Raw genomic sequence first — 15,388 nt, forward strand, 5'->3', positions numbered from 1 at the left:
GACAACATTGGACTATTTTAGACTGCACCGGGGCACGAGACAGGGATGCCCCCTCTCCCTACTGTTGTGGGGATATAGAGCCATTGGCAATTGCTCTGAGAGCCTCGAGGAGCTGGAGAGGATTGGTCTGGGGGCGGGGGGCGGGGGGGGGGGGGGGGGGGGGAGCACAGGGTTTCGCTCTATGCGGATGACCTGCTTCTGTTCGTTTCTGACCCAATAGAGGGGTAGAGGGGTTGGAAGAAATCATGAGGACTCTAGGGGAATTTGGCCGGTTTTCAGGGTAGAAGCTTAATGTGGGAAAGAGTGAGATGTTTGCGGTCCAGGTGAGGGGACAGGAGAGGCGACTGGGAGAGCTGCCAATCAGATTAGTAGAGGGAAGCTTTAGGTACCTAGGCATCCAGGTGGTGCGGGAATGTGACCGACTGCATAAGTTGAATATGCCGCCTCCACTGGCCCCAAACTCTCAGGGCCGCCACCACCACTGGACTGGTGGAGTACCGTGTCGGCGGGAACGGCAGAGGCACAGTTACCAACGCCCCCAAACTGATGCCCTTACATGAAGCCGCCTCCAAAGTTGAATCTGGCCCGGCTAGTGGACCAAATCAAGGAGGACAATTTTCAGAGATGGGACGTGCTTCCATTGTCTCTGGCTGAGAGGGTGCAAATGGTGAAGATGACGGTCCTCCCGAGATTCCTATTTGTATTTCAGTGTCTACCCATCTTTATTCTGCGGTCGTTTTTTAAGCGGGTCAACAGAGTGATCTCTGGCTTTGTCTGGGCGGGCAAGACCCCGCGGGTAAGGAAGGTAATGCTTGAGCGGAGTCTGGGACAGGGCGGGCTGACGCTGCCACATTTTAGCAACTATTACTGGGCGGTGAATATAGCCATGATCAGGAAGTGGGTGGTGGGGGAGGGTGCGTATGGAGGCAGCTTCATGTAAGGGCACCAGTTTGGGGGCGTTGGTAACTGCATCTCTGCCGTACCCGCCGGCACAGTACTCCACCAGTCCAGTGGTGGAGGCGGCCCTGTGAGTTTGGGGCCAGTGGAGGGGGCATGTGGGAGCAGTGAGAGCATCGGTTTGAGCCCCAATCTGTGATAATCACCGGTTTGCCCCAGGGAGTATGGATGGGGGGGGGGGTTCCGGTTATGGCGGAGAGCAGAGATTGAGAGAATGGGGGATATGTTTATAGAGGGGAGCTTTTCGAGTATGAGGGCATTGGAGGAAAAGTTTGGGTTGGCGAGGGGAAACAAATTCAGGTATGTACAGGGGCGGGACTTCCTATGTAAACAGGAATCAACCTTTCCACTCCTACCGCTAAGAGGGATTCAGGACAGGGTCGTTTCCAGAGGGTGTGTAGCAGAAGGGAGCGTCTCGGACATTTATAAGGAGCTTATGGGGTCGGAGGAGGCGCAGACCAAGGAGCTGAAGCGCAAGTGGGAGGAGGAGCTGGGAGATGAGATAGAGGATGGTCTATGGGCAGACGCGTTGAGTAGAGTCAACACGTCCACAACATGTGCCAGGCTCAGCCTGATACAATTTAAGGTTGTTCACCGGGCTCACGCGACAGTGGCCCGGATGAGCAGATTCTTTGGGATGGAGGACAGGTGCGCAAAGTGTGCGAGAGGACCAGCGAACCATGTCCACATGTTTTGGACATGTCCAAAGTTTAGGGGATTCTGGCAGGGGTTTGCGGACGTCATGTCCATGGTGTTAAAAACAAAGGTGGCGCTGAGTCCAGAGGTGCCGATTTTCAGGGTGTCGGAAGACCCGGGAATCCAGGAGGAGAAAGAGCCAGACGTTCTGGCCTTTGCTTCCCTGGTAGCCCGGAGACGGATACTATTAGCTTGGAGGGACTCAAAGCCCCTGAAGTCGGAGACCTGGCTATCGGACATGGCTAGCTTTCTCTGTTTGGAGAAAATCAAGTTCGCCTTGAGAGGGTCACTGTTAGGGTTCACCCTGAGGTGGCAACCATTCGTCGACTTCTTTGCGGGAAATTAATCAGCAGCAGATGGGGAGGGGGGATAGTTTAGATTAGAGTAGGGGGTCAATAAGGGTGGGACCTGTACAAGAGGTAAATGGCTTTTGCACTATGTTTATGGTTTCATGTATATTGTTTATTTTGTTGTTGTTACTATACCAAAGATACCTCAATAAAATGTTTATTTTAAAAAAAAATTGTTCTGCTCAATTCAATACAATAAGGCAGCAGAATGGAAAGTGCTAACAAATGTGGGTAAAGGAAATGCAGCTGCCTCCAGGTGGAAGATCCTAAATGAAATGAGATCTTCGTGATTTTCTGCAGTCAATGTTATGTTGCTGGTTGGCCCACAGTATGTTCAGGTTCATGTAACCTTTAATAAACTCTCAAGGGTTTGACTGAGTGTTAGAACATGGAACATACAGTGCAGAAGGAGGCCATTCGGCCCATCGAATCTGCACCAACCCACTTAAGCCCTCACTTCCACCCTATCCCCGTAACTCAATAACCTCTCCTAACCTTTTTAGACACTAAGGGCAATTTATCAGGGCCAATCCACCTAACCTGCACGTCTTTGGACTGTGGGAGGAAACGGGAGCACCCGGAGGAGACCCATGCACACACGGGGAGAACGTGCAGACTCTGCACAGACAGTGACCCAGCGGGGAATCAAACCTGGTACCTTGGCACTGAGAAACCACAGTGCTATCCACTTGTGCTCCGGTGCTGCCCTGTTTAATTCATCTTTGACAGAACAGTGCTTTACTGTGGCCTTTGTGACAGAATAAAATGTTACACTCCTAACAAATGGCAGGCCAGATGGGACATGAATTCTTACACATTGCATTTTTTTAGTTTCATTTCATATGTCTTGTTTTGCAGTTTATCTTGGCCCTATTTCATTTTGAAATAACCAGTTCAAATGAAAGTGGGAAAGCTGAGAAATACAAAGGCCGACTGATGGGCACTGAGGCAGTAAGTAATAAGTCGGTGAAAGTTGAAACAATATTCAGAAACCAACTGGTGAGAGGTTAAATGAAGAAAGGCGAGCTAAGATTAAAGAGGCCCTGATACCATCACTGTCTCATCAAGTAGAGTGCATCTAGAAAGCATGATTCAATCTGGAAGACGTGCGGAGTAAAGAATTGGACAGAAGGCGGCAAATCGTCCTTTGCACCATTTTCACATGAAGGTCACAACTGCTCCCATCCCTGCCAGAGTGGACATTTGTCCTCAGGAGATGTCTTTCCACAGTTTCCTGAGAAACAGTCACATTCCTACAAATCCACTGCCTGGTTTTGGACGCACTCGTCCTGGAATTAGATCCCCACTGGACACTGTGCCCAATCCCCAGTACCACTCCCCACACCCTCAGTGCTGAGTCCCACTCTGCCCTGTCTCAGTGCCCCGTTCAACTCACCCAGTCCCACTACCCAGACCTGCTGCCCAGTTCCAGTGCCCAGTCCCACTACCCAGCTCCGATGCCCAGTTGAAGTGCCCAATGCCACTCCACGAACCAGGTGTCTTCTCTCACTCCCTCAGCTCCCCTGCTGATGGCTCCACCAAATTTGAATATAGCAAGCCTGAAGCCATGGATTATATGGTTCAGAGGCAGCAACCAGATCCCCCCCAACCTCCACCACCGCTGCAGATGTGAAAATATCAACTGTCGTCGAGGAGGATTGACAGCAGGAGAGAAAGGAAGGAATTTTTGGCGATGGCACTTCTTAAGCAGACAGAACAGTGCTCAAAACACCGTTTTACAGTGAAGAAAATTGCAAAGGAGGACAGAAGTTAATATCAGCCCATTCACAGTAGATGAAATGAAATGAAAATCGCTTATTGTCACAAAAGCGAAATGTAAAAATTGCTTGGTTAACTATACCAAGTTCAGCAAAAAAGAACAGAAGTAACGTCATTAAATGGACCGTTTTTTCACTCCAAGTCTCAGTAAAGAAATTGGCTGTCAGGTGGGTCCACAGTACTGACAACTTCATAGGGGTGCACAAACCTTTGTATCAAAGTGCATTAACACACAAGATGGAATAAGTGGGCCAATGTAAATCTGACATTTTAAATCGGTATGGAATGGGATGAAGCAGCAAACACTAAATGTACAAAGGATAAAAGTAAAACGTTACTTGGTGTTCTTGCTTCCAGTATCCCGTTTTTAAAACCATCTGGGAATGTTTGCTTTTTGGTGTTGTTAATCCTTTCCAGTCCACAGCATTTGTATTCCTAAAGGTAACTAGCATTAAGATTGTATAAATATGGGGGTGGCCAGGTGGTGCAGTGGTTAGCACTGCTGCCTCACGGCACCGAGGACCCGGGTTCGATCCCGGCCCCGGGTAACTGTCCGTGTGGAGTTTTCACATTCTACCCGGGTCTGCGTGGGTCTCACCCCCACAAGCCAAAGATGTGAAGGGTAGGTGAATTAGCCATATCTTTTTATTAAAACAGTAAAAAATATATACAAGGCTAAATGGTACAAACACTCATTTTGTGATGGAGAAACAGGGTACCCTCCCCTCAGTACCAATGTACGAGGAGGGGGGGTGGTAGGATACCCTGATTATTAAACCAGTTCACAACACAGTTGTACAAAAAAAACAAACGGAACAAGAACCAAAGTTTGTGCTGGAGAGACCAGATACCCTTGCCTCTGTACCAACAGAAGGAAAAGGAAGGGGGGTGGCGGGTGTCATAAAATACACACAGGTATACAGGACAGGGTGCTTTCAGGGGTGTGGGTCGGAGAGGGCAAGGTGTCAGAGATTTACCGAGAGATGAGGGACGAGGGGGAGGAGTCGGTGGGCGAACTAAAAGGAAAGTGGGAAGAAGAACTAGGGGAGGAGATAGAGGAGGGTATGTGGGCTGATGCCCTAAGCAGGGTAAATTCCACTTCCTCATGCGCCAGGCTTAGCCTGATTCAATTTAAGGTGCTACGTAGAGCACACATAACGGGAGCAAGATTGAGCAGGTTCTTTGGAGTGGAGGACAAATGTGGGAGGTGTGGCGGGAGCCCGGCAAACCACGCACATATGTTTTGGGCGTGCCCGGCACTGGAAGGGTATTGGAAGGGAGTGACGGGAATGATTTCGCGGGTGGTGAAGGCCCGGGTCAAACCAGGCTGGGGGTTAGCTCTATTTGGAGTTGCGGAAGAGCCGGGAGTGCAGGAGGCGAAAGAGGCCGACGTTGTGGCCTTTGCGTCCCTAGTAGCCCGGCGCAGGATCCTACTCATGTAGAAGGAGGCGAAACCCCCCGGACTGGAGGCCTGGGTAAATGATATGGCGGGGTTCATTAAACTGGAGCAGATAAAGTTTGCCCTGAGAGGATCGGCTCAAGGGTTCACCAGGCGGTGGCAGCCATTTCTCGACTACCGAGGGGAACGTTAGAGGGAAGACAGATGACCAGCAGCAGCAACCCAGGGGGAAGGGGGGGGGAGGGGGGAGGCAGGGGGGGGTTTAGTTTAGTTTAGGTCAAAGATAAAGGGGTTTTGTTACTTGTGTATTGTTCAAAATTTCTGTATTGTTATTGCGTTTGCTTTGTAAGAGGGGAAAAATTGTTGTTTGGGAAAAAAATTTCAATAAAACATATTTAAAAAAAAAAAATACACACAGGTATATGATGGTGCATAGACAGGCAGTGATTGACACACAGGATGACCAGTGAACACACAGAACACAGCAGCCAATCACCAGGCAGGACACGACCACTATAAAGCCAGAGGGCACTAGTTTTCCCGCTCTCTTGGGATCCAGCCTCTGAGACAGTCAGAGCCCGTGAGCAGCAACTAGAACATACACCATGTGGTAGTAAGATAGTCTGGTCAGGTTAGCCTCAGGTCTCCAGTCAAGTCAGCATCGTGTCAACCCACAGTTAAAGTATGTATGATAGTTAAGAGTTCAATAAAATGGACTTCCGGTTGCGGCTATGCACAGCTAAGTCGCACGTTCGGCAGCTCCCGCTTGGACCGGACTTTTGGGCTCTTTTCAGGGCCCCCAACGGAATTTTTTCGACATTTCCCGGTGTGGGAAGAAGACTGCAACATTCCCCCGACAGTGTATGGCTTGGATCAGGAGCGGGGCGACTAAAAAAGTGGTGGTGAAGCCAAAGAAAGTGCGAGGGAAGAAGAGCAAGATGGCGGCGGGCGGGGACCAGGCAGCGATGTTGCAGTGGGCGCAGGAGCAGCAGGAGGGTATCCAGCGCTGCTTCAGGGAGCTCAAAGCGGACCTGCTGGAGCCGATGAAGGCTTCTATTGATAAACTGCTGGAGACCCAGACGGCCCAGGGGGTGGCGATCTGCGAGGTCCGACAAAAGATCTCAGATAATGAGGACGAGATCTTGGGCCTAGCGGTAAAGGTGGAGGCGCATGAGGCGCTCCACAAGACGTGGCAGGAACGGTTCGAGGAGATGGAGAATCGGTCGAGGCGGAAGAATCTCGGATTCCGGGGGGCTGGAGGGGTCGGGCATCGGGGCCTATGTGGTCACCATGGTAAACTCGCTGATGGGAGCGGGGTCCTTCCAGGGGCTCCTGAAGCTGGAAGGGCCCATAGAGAGCTGGCGAGGAGGCCCAAGGCTAACAAGCCGCCGCGGGCGGTGTTGGTGCGATTTCATCTGTTCGCTGATCGGGAGTGCGTACTCAGGTGGGCCAAGAAAGAGAGGAGCAGCAGGTGGGAGAATGCAGAGGTTCGAGTATATCAGGACTGGAGCGCGGAGGTGGCGAAGAAGAGGGCCGGTGCTACACAGGAAGGGGGTGAAGTTTGGCATGCTGCAGCCGGCGCGTCTGTGGGTCACCTATAAGGACCGGCACCATTATTTTGAGTCCCCGGAGGAGGCGTGGGCCTTTGTTCAGGCCGAGAAACTGGACGCAAACTGAGGGTCGGGATGGGGGGTCGGGCGTGGGGATGGTCGGGGATTGTTGTTGTGTTACATTTTGAGGGGGGGTTCTTTGTTCTTGTTTAGTTTTGGTTCGGTGTGGGTGTTTAGGGTGGGTTGGGCACTGTTTTGGTTGGGTATGTCGATTGGGCTCTTGGAGGGGGGCAAGTAAACGGAGTAGGGTGTGGATAGCCGGTAGGGGGGATGGGGCCCCACGGGGGAGGGGGAGGCCCGAGTCGGGGTGAGGGGACTGGGCCAGTAAAAGGAGCGTGGCTGGCCGAAGAGGGGTTATGGCTAGTCGGCGGGGGAGGGGGGGGCGGTTAGCCCCCTGATCCGGCTGATAACCTGCAACGTAAGGGGGCTGAACAGGCCGGTTAAGCGGGCCCGGGTGTTCGCACACCTGAAGGGGCTGAAGGCGGATGTGGTCATGCTTCAGGAGACACATCTGAAGGTGGCAGACCAGATAAGATTGAGGAAGGGGTGGGTAGGCCAGGTGTTTCATTCGGGTCTGGATGCCAAAAATCGGGGGGTGGCGATTTTGGTGAGAAAGAGGGTGTCGTTCGAGGCGTCGAGCATTGTGACAGACAATGGCGGCAGGTACGTAATGGAAAGTGGTAAGCTGCAAGGGGAAAGGGTTGTGCTGGTCAACGTGTACACCCCGAACTGGGACGATGCGGGTTTTATGCGGCGCATGTTGGGTCGGATCCCAGACATGGACGTGGGGGACCTGATAATGGGGGGGGGGGACTTTAACACGGTGTTGGATCCGGCACTGGATCACTCCAGGTCTAGGACGGGTAGGAAGCCGGCGGCGGTGAAAGTGCTGATGGGTTTTATGGACCAGATGGGAGGGGTGGACCCTCGGAGATTTGCAAGGCCGGGGGCTAGGGAATTTTCATTCTTCTCGCACGTTCATAAGGCTTATTCCCGAATCGACTTTTTTGTTATGAGCAGGGCGCTGATTGCAAGAGTAGAGGATATCGAGTACTCGGCGATAGCCATTTCGGATCACGCCCCCGCATTGGGTAGACCTAGAGCTGGGGGAGGAGAGGGACCAGCGCCCGTTGTGGCGCTTGAAGGTGGGGCTGTTGGCGGACGAGGAGGTGAGTGAGCGGGTCCGAAGAAGCATAGGGAGATACCTGGAGGCCAACGATGACGAGGAGGTCCGGGTGGGGATGGTATGGGAGGCGCTGAAGGCAGTGGTTAGGGGAGAGCTGATTTCCATCAGGGCCCACAAGGAGTGGAGGGAGCGGGTGGAGAGAGAGAGGCTGGTGGGGAGATGGTGAGGGTAGACAGGAGGTCTGCGGAGGTGCCGGAGGAGGGACTGTTGAGGTAGAGGTGTAGCCTCCAGGCCAAATTCGACCTGTTGACCACCAGGAAGGCGCAGTGGAGGAAGGCCCAGGGGGCGATTTATGAATATGGGGAAAAGGCTAGTCGGATGCTGGCGCATCAGCTTCGGAAGCGGGACGCAGCTAGGGAGATTGGGGGAGTTAAGGACAGGGGAGGGAGTGTGGTGTGGAGTGGGGTTGGCATCAATGGGGTCTTCACGGACTTTTATGAGGAACTGTATCGGTCCGAGCCCCCACTGGATGAGGGAGGGATGGGCTGCTTTCTGGACCAACTGAAGTTCCCGAAGGTGGAGGAGGGACTGGTGGCGGGATTAGGGGCCCATATTGGGTTGGAGGAGCTGGCCAAAGGGATAGGGAGCATGCAGGCGGGGAAGGCACCGGGGCCGGACGGTTTCCCGGTCGAATTTTACAAAAAATATGTACCTGTTGGGCCGGTTGCTGGTTAGGACCTTCAATGAGGCAAGGGAGGGGGTGGGCGTTGCCCCCGACGATGTCCCGGGCACTGATCTCCTTGATCCTGAAGCGGGACAAGGATCCCCTGCAGTGTGGGTCTTACAGGCCGATTTCATTGTTAAATGTAGATGCCAAGGTGCTGGCGAAGGTCTTAGCCACGGGAATTGAGGATTGTGTACTGCTGGTCATCCACGAAGACCAGACGGGGTTCGTGAAGGGAAGGCAGTTGAATGCGAATGTGCGGAGGCTCCTGAATGTTATTATGATGCCGGCGAGGGAGGGGGAGACGGAGATAGTGGCGGCGATGGACGCTGAGAAGGCCTTCGATAGGGTAGAGTGGGGGTACTTGTGGGAGGTGCTGAAGATGTTCGGGTTTAGGGAGGGGTTCATCAGGTGGGTTAGGCTGTTGTACGAGGTCCCGATGGCGAGTGTGGCCATGGACAAGAGGAGGTCTGAGTACTTTCGGTTGTATCGAGGGACGAGTCAGGGGTGTTCCTTGTCCCCCCTGCTCTTCGCGCTGGCGATTGAACCCCTGGCTATGGAACTGAGGGAGTCGAGGAACTGGAGGGGGCTGGGGTGGGGAGGAGCATAGGGTGTTGCTCTATGCGGACGACTTGCTGCTGTATGTGGCGGACCCGGTGGGGGGAATGCCGGAGGTAGTGAGGATCCTCAGAGAGTTCGGGGATTTCTCAGGGTACAAGCTCAACATGGGGAAGAGCGAGTTGTTTGTGGTTCACTCAGGGGACCAGGAGAGGGGGCTTGGCGAGCTCCCACTAAAAAGGGAGGAGAGGAGTTTCAGGTATTTGGGGGTCCAGGTGGCCAGGAGCTGGGGGGCCCTGCATAGACTTAATTTCATGAGGCTGGTCGAGCAACTGGAGGAGGTGTTTAAGAGGTGGGATGCGTTGCCGCTGTCCCTGGCGGGTAGGGTGCAATCAGTCAAGTTGACGGTGCTCCCAAGGGTTTTGTTCCTGTTCCAGTGCCTCCCCATTCTTATCCCGAAGGCCTTCTTTAGGCGGGTCAACAGGAGCATAACAGGGTTTGTGTGGGCGCGAGGGACTCCGAGGGTGAGAAGGGTGTTCCTGGAGCGGAGTAGGGATGGGGGGGCCTGGCGCTGCCCAACCTCTGTGGGTACTACTGGGCCGCCAATGCGGCGATGGTGCGCAAAAGGATGATGGAGGGGGAGGGGGCGGCATGGAAGAGGCTGGAGACGGCATCTTGTGAGGGTACAAGTCTGGAGGCGCTGGCAACGACGTCGCTGCCGCTCCCTCCAATGAGGTATACCACAAGCCTGGTGGTGGCGGCTGCCCTCAAAATTTGGGGGCAATGGAAGCGGCACAGGGGGGAAGTGGGGGCCTCAGTGTGGACCCCGATACAGGGGAACCACCGGTTTGTCCCAGGGAGAATAGATGGAGGGTTTTCGGGGTGGCACAGGGCAGGGATAAGAAGGTTGGGGGACCTGTTTGTGGATGGGAGGTTCGCGAGCCTGGGAGAGCTGGAGGAGATGTACGGGCTCCCCCCCGGAAAATGCCTTTAGGTATCTACAGGTAAGGGCATTTGCCAGGCGGCAAGTGGTGGAATTCCCGCTGCTGCCGCCACCCACGGTACAGGACAGGGTGCTCTCGGAGGCGTGGGTTGGAGAGAGGAAGATCTCAGCAACATACCAGGTATTGCAGGAGGAGGAGGAGGTCTCGGTGGAGATGCTGAAAGGTAAGTGGGAGGAGGAGTTGGGGGAGGAGACCAAGGAGGGGATGTGGGCAGATGCCCTAGGGACAGTGAACTCTTCCTGTTCGTGCGCGAGGCTCAGCCTCATACAGTTAAGGTGCTGCACAGGGCACACATGACTGGGACAAGGATGAGCCGGTTTTTTTGGGGTGAGGACAGGTGTGTTAGGTGCTCAGGGAACCCAGCAAACCACACCCATATGTTCTGGGCATGCCCAGCGCTGGAGGAATTTTGGAAGGGAGTAGCGAGGACGGTGTCGAGGGTGGTAGGATCCAGGGTCAAACCGGGCTGGGAGCTCGCAATATTTGGGGTTGCAGAGGAGCCGGGAGTGCAGGAGGCGAAAGAGGCCGGTATTCTGGCCTATGCGTCCCTGGTAGCCCGGCGAAGGATTCTTCTTCAGTGGAGGGATGCGAGGCCCCCAAGCGTGGAATCCGGGATCAACGATATGGCGGGGTTTATTAAATTGGAGAGCGTGAAATTTGCCTTAAGGGGATCGGTGCAAGGGTTTTTCAGGCGGTGGCAACCGTTCTTGGACTTCCTGGCAGAACGGTAGACAATGGTCAGCAGCAGCAGCAACCCGGGGGGGTGTTCTATTTTATTTTTGTTTGTCTATACTGGGGTGTATATATTTGCTATGTTTGCTATGTGTTTCGGCAGGTGTTAATATATTATTTATGTATAGTGGGGAGGGGGGCACTGGGTTGTTTTGTTTTGTTTTTGTATTTAGTTTTATTGGGTTCCTTTTACATTTTGTTGTTGATATTTTGTGAAAACTTTAATAAAACTTATTTTTAAAAAAAGAGTTCAATAAAATCGAATTGCATTTCTTCAAGTGTTGGAAGCCTGTCTCTCTCACTGCTGCAGTAAACGCAGTCCTCGCAGACCCGGCATACCCAAAACATCAGTGGGGAGTGAGGGGAAAGGAGGGTGTCGTGTTGGGTGCTCTGCTACATAGACGAACCAACACGGTTGCGGAAGGTACAACTCAGTTTTATTACGAACAATTATTAACATTTGTTAACTGGTTGCTGTGGTTCGTTCACTACCCTCTAACCTGTGGACCTAGCCCTAACACTGTCTTGGAGAGGCACTCAGCACATGGTGAATGTCTGAGTGGCTTGCTGTGAATTCTGTGCCCTGAGCTGTCTCCTGCTGGAATGAATCGGAAGTGTTGTGTTCCCCGTTTTATAGTGTGTCTGCTCTTGCTTGTGATTGGCTGTGATGTTGCATGTGTATTGATTGGTCCGTTGATCTGTCCATCAGTGTGTATGTGTGTTTGCACCATGATGTTTATCTGAATATCATGACATCCCCCTTTTTTACAAGAATATGTGCCTATGTGGTAATAAATATAGATGTGTACTGAGTGCAGCTGAATGTGTGTGTGAGCAATATCTACAACATGTACATGAGGCTAAACTATATACATAGGAAGGTGTCAGGTGCAACATAGCAACGAGGTTGTCCAATCAACAAAACAAGTGTAAACATCAAGCATCAAAACAAACTCCTGTAACGACAAAAGAGAAACTTATTAACATCGTGGCATAAAACTTTCAGTGTGTCCAATGTTCAAAGAGGCTCATAAGTCCAGCCTAGTAGGTGGGCGACGAATTTGGGTTGACCGCCTCAAGGGTGGGTCAGGAACCACTGGCTGAGGAATGGGCCTGGCCGCAGGCGGCAGAAAAATGGGCATGGTGGCAGGAAGCTCCACGAATTCGACATCAGGAACAACAGGAGGGCGTGGCACCGGTGTATGATCACGTAGCGAGCGCGGAAGCAGCCGAAGAGCCCGGCGATTACGCCAGCGAACGGAGCCAGGAACGAGCGGGGAGCCACGCGTCGGAGAACTTCGGCAGTTGCCGACCAGCCACCCTCTGGTAGGTGGATGCGGACGTTGTCTACAGGCGCCAAGGCAGGAAGATCAGTTGCCTGAGTGTCATGTGCCACCTTCTGCTGAGCACGCTGCTGTCGCATCCTTTGCAGTACTGGAATGTGGTCGAGTGTAGGGACAAGAATGGATGGCACAGTGGTCCTGACGGCGCGACCCATCAACAGCTGGGCTGGTGAGAGGCCAGTGGCTAGTGGGGCCGAGCGATAGGCCAGCAGGGCTAAGCAGAAATCCGATCCGGCATCAGCAGCCTTGCAGAGGAGCCGCTTGACGATATGAACGCCCTTTTCCGCCTTGCCATTTGACTGGGGATGCAGAGGGCTGGACGTCACGTGTGTGAAGCCATACGAAGCAGCAAAAGAAGACCATTCTTGGCTTGCAAAACAGGGCCCATTGTCCGACATGACAGTAATCGGGATGCCATGGCGAGAGAAGGTGTCTTTGCATGCCCTGATGACAGCGGACGATGTTAAATCGTGCAGGCGTATGACCTCTGGATAATTTGAAAAGTAATCTATGATGATTACGTAGTCCCTGCCAAGCGCATGAAAGAGGTCCACCTTCGCCCAGGGGGACGTCACCAACTCATGGGGCTGAAGCGTGTCGGGGGGTTGCGCCGGCTGATCTGCCAAAAACCCTTTGAGGCATCCAGCTTTGTGAAGATTTTAGCCCGGGCCATTTCGCTCGTGATCTCCTCCCGTTTGGGTATGGGGTAGTGTTCCCTCATGATGTTGTTGTTCAGGTCTTTCGGGTCGATGCAGATCCGGAGTTCGCCAGAGGGCTTTTTAACGCACACCATGGAGCTGACCCATGGCGTGGGCTCCGTGGCCCGGGATAGCACTCCTTAGTCCTGGAGATCCTGCAGCTGCTGCTTGAGGCGATCTTTGAGTGGTGCTGGGACTCTACGAGGTGCGTGAATGACCGGGGTGGCATCCGGTTTGAGCTGTATTCTGTAGGTATAGGGCAGTGTGCCCATGCCTTCGAATGCCTCCTGGTTGTGGGCGAGGAGCGAGTGGAGCTGTGCCCTAAATTCAGCATCCGGGAAGTCTGACGTGCCTTCTGGATGTAGGAGCAGTGCTCCAAAAGCTAGTGACATCGAAACAAACCTCTTGGACTTTAACGTGGTGTTGTAAAACTTCTTACTGTGCCTTCTGGAGACAGAGCATGTACCCGCTGAACGAGGTGGAGAACTTTGCACGCCTGTGCGTCTAGCAGGGAGTCCTTTGCTGAACCAACAATCTCGAAGGACAGTGTGGCCTTATACACATTGTGCGTCACCTGGAGCTCGCAGGATCCTATGGCCGGGATATCGTTTCCTTTATAGTTGACCACCTTACAACGGGATGGCTGAATTGGTGGTCTGACCTTCAAGGCGTAGAAGGCTGACCATGCTATCAGGTTGGCTGAGGCACCAGTGTCCAGACAGAATGTGATTGGTGATCGGTTGACCGTTAGGGTGGCACACCATTCACCACCCGGATTGACACTGTTCACTGGCATCGGCTGGTGGGTCCTGCTTGGAGACATCCGGTTCCTGGCGATGACCACAACGCGGAAGGCTTCCCGGTCGTCTGTATCGCCGGTCTGTATATCGCCCGGGTATGATTCGGAGTGTGGAGGCTGAATGGTCCGCATGTCCCTGCGAGGCTGTCGGAATTGGGGAACGTTGGCAGGTTGAGCTGCTCGACAGCAGGCAGTGTAGTGGCCCATCTTACCACAGCGGAGGCATTGTTGGTTCTTTGACGGACATTGCCGTTTTAAATGTGCGGAACCACCGTTGCCACACGTTGTGATGTCATGGCATTCGTTGCGCCATCGCGCATGCGCAGTTCGGTCCTGCGTAGAGCACGCCTGCGCATCACGTCCCTCTGCGTCGACGCCTCTTTTGACGCGTACAAGCCCGGGAGGCCGAGGAAAGCGCGCAAAATGGCCGCCCTCGTCTGGGTGCGGGCCGGGAGGAACTCGATCGCCTGGACCCGCTCGGCCTCATAGGACCTCTGCCTTGCTGATTCGTCCGCATAGGACCCCAGCCATGCCGATTCGGCCGCCTGGAATTGGGAGTAGCGGCTGGTCGCGTTTTCATGGAGGACGCAGGCTGCGATGGCGGTGGCTAGGGTGAGGCTTTTAATTTTGAGGAGCTGCTGGCGTAGGGTGCCCGAGGTGACCCCAAAAACAATCTGTTCCCAAATCATGGAATCGGAGGTGGCCTCGTAACTGCAGGACTGCGCGAGGATACGGTGGTGTGTCAGGAAAGATTGAAAGGGCTCATCCTTACCCTGCAGGTGTTTAAACAGCTTCCAGTGGACGCCGAGGTTTCCAGCGATTTAGAGCGGCTGCGGCGGGCTGATGGTGTCCATGGCGCATGATGGCGGATTCCTTAAGATGCATAGGTAGGTCTCACAGTTACTGGGTTCCAATCCTGGTACTATGTCGTGTTGGGTGCTCTGCAACACAGATGAACCAACACAGTTGCGGAAGGTACAACTCAGTTTTATTACTAACAATTATTAACATTTGTAAACTGGTTGCTGTGGTTCGTTCATTACCCTCTAACCTGTGGACCAGCCCTAACACTATCTTGGAGAGGCACTCAGCACATGGTGAATGTCTGAGTGGCACGCAGTGAGCTCTGTGCCCTGAGCTGTCTCCTGCTGGAAGTGTCGTGTTCCCCGTTTTATAGTGTGTCTGCTCTTGCTTGTGATTGGCTGTGATGTTGCGTGTGTATTGATTGGTCCATTGATCTGTCCGTCAGTGTGTATGTGTGTTTGCACCATGGTGTTTATCTGAATATCATGACAGAGGGTTGTGGGGAGGGACGGAGCCAGGGTGTCGGTGGAGGGGGGAGGCAATGGAACATTACCTGAACTATCTACGGAGGCAGAAAAACAAAAGCACCTTCAATTATGATGTGCCAGATTCTGGGAGTTCCCCAGAGGGGGTGAGGCGCGACACAGTGTCAGGCACGAGTGAGCCCTGCACCCCGCCACAGAGCATCTCGTGCACCCTCAGCTCCTGACACTGGGCAGCTGACAGCCTTTGGACCGTCGCCCTCCGGGCCCGAATCCTCCACCACACTGAGTGTGGCGGGCGACACGGGTCCACCAACCAACCCAGGG

Source organism: Scyliorhinus torazame, chromosome 9 (genome assembly GCF_047496885.1).
Source record: "Scyliorhinus torazame isolate Kashiwa2021f chromosome 9, sScyTor2.1, whole genome shotgun sequence".
Classification (NCBI taxonomy): Eukaryota; Metazoa; Chordata; class Chondrichthyes; order Carcharhiniformes; family Scyliorhinidae; genus Scyliorhinus; species Scyliorhinus torazame.